Source organism: Microtus pennsylvanicus, chromosome 21 (genome assembly GCF_037038515.1).
Source record: "Microtus pennsylvanicus isolate mMicPen1 chromosome 21, mMicPen1.hap1, whole genome shotgun sequence".
Lineage (NCBI taxonomy): Eukaryota > Metazoa > Chordata > Mammalia > Rodentia > Cricetidae > Microtus > Microtus pennsylvanicus.
This window is the reverse complement of record NC_134599.1, coordinates 13,668,740-13,678,813: the sequence shown is the minus strand read 5'-3', so window position 1 is coordinate 13,678,813 and position 10,074 is coordinate 13,668,740.

Below are 10,074 nucleotides of genomic sequence, written 5' to 3'. Positions count from 1 at the left end.
CCCAAAAAGATGAATATGGTAGTATATATTCACTCACAAGTGGGTGAATTGTTCCCCAGGGTGATATTTTGGGGAACCATAGAGCCAAGTCCAGGTGAGACAAGCAAGCCTATCATTTGCAGATCTGCTTGGGAAAGCATGAGCTCTGATAATGTTGTTGAGCAACCAAACAAAGAGCAAACTGCAGGATTCAAAGGAGTCTTTTCAGTGATTGACAAGGAGAGAGCTGTGACAACAGAGGAACCAGGCACTGTACTGAGGTCTCCCAGGCAGAACCCTACAGAAGCAAAGTTGAAAGGCATGACTACCGAAGTCCATGTTGATGGAATTTCACAAATGACTTCGCTGAAATTTTGTCAATGATGGTAAGAACAATGAAAGACACAGACAGGGCAAAGAATGTGTTCCATGCAATTAGAAAGGATAGAATGGCTGGGTGAGTCCCTCAGAGTTGTGCCATGTGATACCAAAGCTTCGGGGTGGGGGAGTCATTAGATGAAGAAGCTGATGAGATGACCAAGAAGGCAGATGCTGATGGTGCTTGTTGAGCCAACTGTGAGGCAAAGAACAAGAGCAGAGTGAAGACACTGTGGAGAGTGGGTTGGGTTTCTTGTACAAAAGAACTCCTACAGCTGATAAATACCTTCAGTGATGTGGCAGGATACAAGATCAACTAAAAAAAATCAGTAGCCCTCCTATACACAAAGGATAAAGAAGCAGAGAGGGAAATCAGAGAAACATCACCTTTCACGATAGCCACAAATAGCATAAAGTATCTTGGGGTAACTCTAACCAAGGAAGTGAAAGATCTATTTGACAAGAACTTTAAGCCTTTGAAGAAAGAAATTGAAGAGGCTACCAGAAAATGGAAGGATCTCCCATGCTCTTGGATTGGTAGGATCGACATAGTAAAAATGGCAATTCTACCAAAAGCAATCTATAGATTCAATACAGTCCCCACATTGGAGCACTGGACTGAGCTCCCAAGGTCCAGATGATGAGCAGAAGGAGGGAGAACATAAGCAAGGAGGTCAGGACTGCAAGGGGTGCGTCCACCCACAGAGACGGTGTGATTGAGCTAATGGGAGCTCACCAAGGCCAGCTGGACTAAAACTGAACCAGCATGTGATCAGAACAGACTCTCTGCATGTACTGGCTTTTAGGGAGCCTAGTCTGTTTGGATGCACACCTTCCTAGACCTGGATGGAGCAGGGAGGGCCTTGGACTTCCCACAGGGCAGGGCATCCTGACTTCTCTTAGGACTGGAAAGGGAGGAGGTAAGGGGAGTGGGGGGAGTGGGAGGGAAATGGGAGGAGGGGAAGAGGTGAAAATTTTTAATAAATTAATTAATTAATTATAAAAAACAAAAGTTTTCATTTTGTAACAGGTTTCTCCTACTGTCAAACAATATGTATGTATAGCTATTTGGACTTCATCGCTCCATTTTCTCTCCTTATTTTATGAGAATAAATCCTTATTTTAGAAAAGGATCAAGTAACATGTTGTTTGTAGACTAATTTGGATATATCTAAGCCGTTTTGCACAGCTACAGTTAGATTGTAGTTGTGCAAATAAGGGAACATCTGGGTTATGTTTTGGAAGTAGTTCGTAGGAGCTGTCAGAGTGTTGTTGAAATGTGACAGTCAACAGTGTGTACTTACAAGTGGAAAGCTACAAGGTGAGTGTGTTCCCCAGGAGCTCCTAAGTTCTTTTTCATTCAACTGGCCTTCTACCAGAAATGTTTGTCTTTTTGTTGCTTCTTTTAAATTTAGTTTAGCCACTTAAAGAGCTAGGAGATGGCTCAGGTGTGCCACACAAGTGTAAAGACCTGGGTTCTATCCTGAGACAACAGTGACACACATGTAATCCTGGCACAAGGCAGAGGCGAAATGGGTCCCTGGAGCTTGATACCCAGCTAACCTACCCAGCAAGCTCCAGATCAGCTACTGTGACATACTGTGACATACTGTGACGTGGGGAATAAGGAAGGGGAAGATGGAGGCAAAGAGAGCAAGGTGGATATCTCCTAAATGATACACTATGTTGATGGATCTTGAAGCTCGGGAACCATGGAGCCAAGTCCAGGTGGAACAAACAAGCCTGTGATATGCAGATCTGCTTGGGAAAGCAGAAGCCCCGAGAGTTAGTGTGAACTTCTCTTTCCTCCTATGGACTGTCACTAAATTTAGGACATCTTGGAATTTTCTTCTCACATTGTTGATGAGATTTAAATTAGTACAACCATTATGGAAAACAGTATGAGGTTCTTCAGAAATTAAAGATAGAACTACCATATGATCCAGCAACCCAATTTCTGGGCATATAGTTAAAGGAAATGAATTATTACCACAAAGAAAGGTCTGTACACTCATTACAGTATCAGTCACAGATGCTAAGTCACAGAATCGACCTAAGGGGTCATCGGTGGATGAACAGGTAAAGAAAGAAAATACAGAATCCTTTTAAGCAGCAAAGTATTACTCAGCCTTCAACAAGAGAGAAATCCTGTCACATGCAGAAGTGGGGATGAACCCAGAAGGTATGTAAAATGAAATAAACCATGACCAGAAAAGCAAATCTCACACATATATGGAGAAAAAGAGTGGCTGAGTGTTGTCCGAAATGGAGAACTGGGGGAAATGGAGAGGTGTTGGCCAAAGGATCCAAGCATTCAAATATAAAAAGAAACTTCCAGATAACCATAAGCATGAGCAACACAATGACCATGGCAATAACAATGAAACTGACCAAGTAGATTCTAAGTGTTACACACACACACACACACACACACACACACACCATACAAGGCAACTATGCTGGCTTGTGGTAACTGATCTGCTAGTTTGTCTAATCATTTCACCAGGTGCTTTGTGTTTCAACATCTCTTTATGTACATTGAATACATATACAATTACTATAAATAATTCCTCAGTAAATTCCATACTGAAATAACTAAATTGTTTTCTTTATTGTTTGAGTTTTTAAAGCAATTTAAAATGCAATGTAGTGTCAAAAAATATTCCATTATGCAAACCACACAGCATTGAAATGATAGCAAGTTGACATTCCAGGAGTCAAAGGCTGTTCTCGCATCTACTTAGGTTTCACAAATAATCTTAGGTAGTGCTAAGACTAAGTTCAAGAAAAGGAGGCCTGGAAGCTAGCAGCTTGCTAGGCTGTGGGGAAATTAACATAAAGCTCCCACAGTTAAAATCCAAAAGGGGAGAAAACTTTCTCTTTCAGCTAATCACCACCAGCAGCAGTGAGTTGAGAGCTCAGGTTAAAGAACCAGGGCTACCCAGCAGGAGCTATGCAATGAGCTGCCAGGGAAGGGCAGCTCCCCACTCAGAGCTTGGAACAGATTCCTGGGAGTAGACTCAGTTTACCCTGACAGCTCAAGAGTCTGGGGATCACAGAGTGAGCCCAGGGATATGTCATCTGAGGAGTGGACTCAGTTCTGATCTTCACTGTGGCTCTCTAAAGACCACCCATTTTCCTGATATTCTAGCAATGGCTGCTGAGAAGATCTGAGAGTTCTAGAAGACACTGACAGTCCCTAGTCACCTACAACAGTTATTGTAGGATCTAGAAAACAGCACTTCAAATGGTGGAACTTTTGACACGCCAAGCTAGAGAAGTCTCAAAATTGAAATCCCTCTGCTCTCCTCCTGCTCTCTTGTCTCCAAATCATCTTTGCTCCTCTTTCTCCTGTGAAGTACAGATAAGAAAGACTCTTTCTGAAGAATCTTCATTTCCCTAGCTCAGCCTCTGGAGAATAAAATTGTTTTCAGACTGGCTAAAGGCTTTTGCCCAAGAAATACTAAAGTCAAGTCACAGAGGTAGACCTTGAAAATCTAATACCACCCAGAAGCTCAGGGAGCTTTACAGTTGTTGGTCCCTTGAATTTGTTCCATTTTACCTCCTAGTACTCATTTACTACGCTTATAACATTGTCTATACCCTTGCCTCCATCGAGGCCTTCCCTGCAGGCTGAATCGTCTGGCTTTGTGTATGTGTGTAACTCACTAACTCAGGAAGCCTTTCCTCCTGATAATCTGCTGGTTGTTGGTTTGTTTCTCTAGACTGAATTACTAAACCTTCAGAGAAAAAGGCCTGAGCATTCCTGAGATGCAAGTCCACCTTCACGTGCTGAACAGAACAACCTGTTGCTTCCCAGATGGGTACTGAAGCCCAGCTGTGGCCCACATAGCTAACTGGCAACAAAAAGTAGCTTCACAGTGCCTTCATGGGGTCATCCAAGACTATACTAGCATCCAGATGCATCCATACAGAGGGACGCTGCAAGCAGTTGAGTCTCAGAGCAGTGAGTGTCTCTGGGTGAGAGAAGTACATCTTCCCATGACCTTGACTTTGAAACCTTGTTAATGGCTATTTAGTGTTATTCCTTTTCCAGTAGCCATCTTAATTGATCTCCTGTAGAATATTTATCATTTAGGCTTTATATCTATGGTCATCATATTTAAACATTGTATGTCATAAAGGAAAATTTGTAGATGTGTTCAATTATATTCATGATCATATTCAATTATTCTTTTTTCATTTTTAGTCTACCCCGTAAATATTGTAGTTGAAGGTGAAATCAATTCACATGACTGTAGCCCATTTGTTGATGGTCTATGCCACATTTTATTTATACCTCTCCATTGTGATCATTAATTCCCTTCAACATAGTGTGTTCCTGTGAATGGCATTTGATAAATGAAACCATGACCCTGGATGGTGCCTAGGTATAGTCACGAAAACACTATTTTGACAAACTAAAGTAGCTATATTGAAAGGCTAAGATTGAAGGCTCAAATTAAACTGTACCCCTTTCTCTGTGAATACATCACATATATTTAAATGCCTGTTCTTTTTTAAGTATTTTATTTAATATTCATTCATATAACAAATTTCCATCAAATCCGTTCTCCACTCCCCTTCAATTCACTTCCCTTCCAACTTCATGTTTTTTATTTAAGTGTATTTTATTTTAAAGTGTGCTTCTCTTTCAGTCTCTCACTCACATCTTGCCGTGAAAACGTTGTTCCTTTTTAGTGATGCTCTCCACCTTTCTCAGGCTACTATTGTTTCTACCCGGTATTTGTTCTCTTTCTAAGATAACAGCCTAGAATCAACGACTAGCCCTACCCTACCTTCCATAGCCCATGCTGGCCTAGAACTTGAAGTCCTCCCTCCCTTCCCTGCCCCTCCCCTTCCTTCTCTTCCTTTTTATCCTTCCCCTCCTCCTCTTCCTCCTTCTGCTTTTTCCTCCCTAGTACTGGTTCCCAGAACTGAGCTACCACACTCCCCTTGTCTTAACAAAGCCACAGCCATAAACAAGGGGGGGGGGGGGCGGGGTGGAGAATAAAAGAGGAAAAGACTGACAGTAACATTTTTCTCCAGCAGTTTTTTTTCCCATTTGTTTCTATGATGATAAATTTTGATTGTCAAATGGAGAAGAAAATGGGAACAAAGGCAAATCAAGCCGAACTCTGGCTTTCTTCTTTGTCTGCTTCCTGAACAGGGCCTCAGACCAAGCCATTCCTGCCTCCATCCCTTCCATGCCAAGATGGACTGCATTCCTTTGAATCATAAGCCAAAATAAAGCCTTCACCCTTGCCAAGAAGTTTCTTTTTGTCAGGTGTTTAGCTATAACAACAAGAACAGTAACTAATACATTCTGTGATACATGACAGTTGCATCTGGGGGACTTTCGCTAGTACTATTACTGTACCATTTTTTGGCCAGCTGAAAAGCATAGCATATGACCCAAATGATTATCCCATTCATAATATGAATGTATTTACTCCTCAAGATTCTAAATGAACTGGGCACAAGTCCACTTGACATATCCCATAAGACAGCGCAACCTTTTCCCTCAGAACCTGGGACTCTTCAATCAACACTGAACTCTCTAGTTAATACCAGTACCCTGCCACCCCAGGCTTCTGATTGTACCAAAATGTAGAGCATAGAATCCACTGTCTGCTCACCAAGTTTTGCACACCATCTGTGATGTATTCCAGTGAGACACTCTTTAAGAACAAGTGTCTATGTCCCCTGATCCTTTGACACATCCCCAAAGACAGAATAGTGCCTGCATAATAAGGGCAGTATGAAAAATTCCTACCTACTGTTGACTCAATTGTGTGATGAGGGATGAAGGACCAAGTGAGGGACTAGGGAAATATGTATGGAGTCTCCCTGGCCTTTCTCTGGGTCACCTGGACAGTTCTCACTGAAATTCCTCCTCCCCTACTTTCTAAAGTTGTCTCTCCTTTGCTGCCCAGTCTCCAAACTTCGGTGATCTAGGAATAAAATGCACCATCTCCTTCTGGTTTGGGCTACAAGTGTCAGGTCCTTCGGGCTTGTCTCAGGATGCTCGGCTACCAAGACATAGATACCCTTCCTCCTTCTGGGGAGCAGTTGCAGTGACACTGACCCCTCACAAGCATCTTCCACAATTCTACCAACTGGCCTCGCCAGCCTCCCCGCCTCTCCTCTGTTTGAGCTGTAAGGTGTGACTGCAAGTGTTCAGATGCCTCCTTTAAGTCCTGAATATTGGGAGCACAGCACACTCATACTAAAGCCCATTTTCATGATCTATCTAAAAGGCAAACTAAGTGAGCATGCGCCATTTTCCCTGGCAGTATTACATGCAGCCAGTGTAGACCTTCTACTGAAGTAAAGGCTATTGCTACCTTTCATTTTTATTTGTTAAATGGTACAAAAGTGTAGGCTCTTGCCGCTCTGGTAACACCAAAAGTATCCATACAGGGTACCGAACCATGCACACTTACTCTGTATTGTGTGTTTCTTTTGTATCATCTTTGCTATTTACCCTCACTCTAGATCTCAGCATTGTCCATTTTTATACTCTTATCTACAAGAAGGATTCAAAAAGATCCATTTTTTTCTAAAGTTCAAATATTTAGAAAACTTTTTAGACAGCAGAAGCAGGAGTTAAGAATACGATATTTCCCCTGCATTCTTGAGTCAGAGGCAAGTAGATCTCTGTGAGTTCAAGGCCAGGCTGGTCTACACAGCAAGTTCCAAGCAAGCCAGAGATACATAGGGAGACCCTGACTTATGATGATGATGGTGGTGGTGGTGGTGATGATGATGGTGACGGTGATGATGATGGTGACGGTGATGATGATGATGATGATGATAGTAATAATAATAATAAATTTCAAAATTTCTTAGAAAAAGCATTTTATTCATAAAAGGTTACCTACTTAAATATTTACAACCAGACCAACTTTCTGCTTCCTCGCTGTCTTGGTCTGGCTGATTAGCATTCCTCAAAAACTTTCTATGTAGAGATTACTAATAACTCCAAGATAAGGGATGTGATATGGAATTTTAAACCAGGGATCAGCTTCAAGTGATGCCTTCCTCTCGGCTGCATTCAAACAGCTCTGAAATTGTATAAAAATGAACATCATTACCAAAGAGCTCAGAAACAAAGGGAGAGAATCTGATCTCTGGCACAAGGCCTCATACACAGGAGAGGATCCCTTGTTGATGAGGGGGAAAGAAAACTCTAAACCATCCATCAAGATCGTAGAACTTCTGCATCTTCTCCACCACGTGATGCCCCATTGAGGAATGCATGGCTGCTATCGTCAGTCAGAAATGCAGCGGCTTGTCGTTCACTGAGATCATGATAGTTTTTAAGACATCCAGATGGTGATTTCTCATCTGACAGATGCCCATCCCTATCTCCATCTAGAGAGGGCAACTCTTCAGAAAACACCTGGGCAAGAGTTAGGCTGTGGGCTACCAGCGTAGTAGTCTCCAGAAATAAAGCACTATGGGCCAGGGAGAAGATAGAAATAGAAGCAGTAAAAACCAGGGCTAGAGTTTTCCATGCAGTCCATCTGTTCCATATGCTAGCAAGCCGGCAGTGGACGTAGGAGTGGATCCCATTTCTGTCTGAGAGAGCAGAAGTAGACAGGAAATGTGTGAGCTGCCGGGCTCACCAACCTACCCGCCATCTGTGTCTCCAACCAAGAGACTCCGTCACTCTGCCAGTGGTCAGAGCAGAGGGGCCAAGCACCCTCCCACACGCTTCCACCTGAGGATGGAGCAACCCCAAAAGGAAAAGAATTGCAGGAAAGGGGACCTTCTGGAAAACTCGGGAGGAAAAGAACAACAGAAAGAAACTTGTAGAAATTTTTGTTTAAGGAAGCAAAACTATTTAGTTTGTAACACCATTGACAGGGAGAAGCCATAGAGAAAGACGAAGAAGGAGGAGGGAGAAAAATAATAGATACTAAAACTCAGAGATTGGACGGAAGTACAAAGTGATAAACTAACATGGTAGGTCAATTAAAAAACTGACGGCTCAAAAACTCAGTTCGCTCTATAGACATTGCAGAAAATACAGGAAGGGGATAGACTACAAGAAGATGCTCAACAGAGCAGTAAAGATTGCTTCCAAGTTAGAAAGACTGGCAGAAGGATGCTTGGGTCTGGGAGGCCTTTGAAGTTCAAGAGTTAAAGGCTTTGTCACCAGCCATGGTGCCTTTGGGAATTGGAGCCTAGTGAATGAAAGTTAGGACATTGAAGCCCTTACAAAGGAGACTGAAACCTCAGTCCCTTCCTCTTTCTCTTTTTGCTTCATAACACAATAGCAAAAGCTGACTTCCTATAGCTGACATTCCCATCATGATTACAGAGTTATGACAGACACAAAGCCACATCCCAAGTGACCATGAATCAAAACCACTGAAACTTGAACCAAAGTCCCTTTTTTAAGTTCATTATCTTAGCTGTTTTGTCAAGGTAGTAGACAGCAGAAACACATGCACACATACATACTATATGTAAATACATAAATGCATGCATGATAGATGATAGGTAGGTAGATAGATAGATAGATAGATAGATAGATAGATAGATAGATAGATAGATAGACAAATGAACAAAATCCTTGTAAAACGAATTCCCAGTAACTAATAGTGCAAAGAAAGATTCTCTTGAACTGCAGAGAATGAGGGGGAAGGCTGGTGTTACAGATGTCTTTGTTGGCTGCAATCTAACAGTGAGGAAAGCATGTGGATACCCTTTGACTCGGGCATCAGAAGCAAGGCAGAAGGAAGAGGAGTGAGAAGCAGAGACAACTGCCCAGGAAAGATACAGGAACTGAGGAGGAGTGATGGTGGATCTGAAAGAATACAAACTCATAGAACTTTAAGAAAAATCAGCCCAAACAATTTTACTGCCTTTTAATTTTTCTACCATTTTTTTATTTTTAACATATTTTTAGCATGTGTTATGTATAATTTCATAAAGTATCATGCATGAATATTGGAAGTGAAATTACTTTTAAGCATCCATAATCCTACCTCCAGAGGTTTATACCTATAGTTATGATTGGTATATTTCTTTTGGAACATTTTCTATGCACAAATGGTCTTTCAAATCATTAGGTGCTTTTTTTTAAATTACATTAATTGGACGTACCAATTTCTAGTTTGTTCCCAATGTGGAAAATGTATATTACACCCAAATTTTGAAATTACAAATAAAGAATTTTATATAATTTCATTAACATTTCTAATGACATTTTAATTATTCATTCATAAGCGTAGAATGATTATATTTAAACATTGGTGATCCTTCTTATTCTTTATTGCCTCATTGCTTTCACGATCAATTACACAGATCTCCATAGACCATTACCAACCTTTTATTTTTAAGTATATATCATATAAAAGGTGCAATACTATGAAATCATTTGGACTTACCTTTTATTAGCAATACATTTTTTTAAATTTGCATTGATCAGACATCTATACTCTAGGGTTAAGTTCTGTTTTTTCATGAGGCTTGGGCCACTCCAGCAATAATCATCATTCACCCACCTCACCCTGCTACCCCCAAACACCCAATGTCCTTCACCTTTTTTCTTTTCAATGTTCCATGGCCATGACTGTCTTCTATTGGGAATACAGAGCTGCTAGGAAAGAGAGAGCTAGTTTCATTTATGCAAGTGGGTCCTGGTTGGTGGAACAAACTCCAGTAGATAGCCACACCCAAGAGAATAGAACCAGCACTAATTGA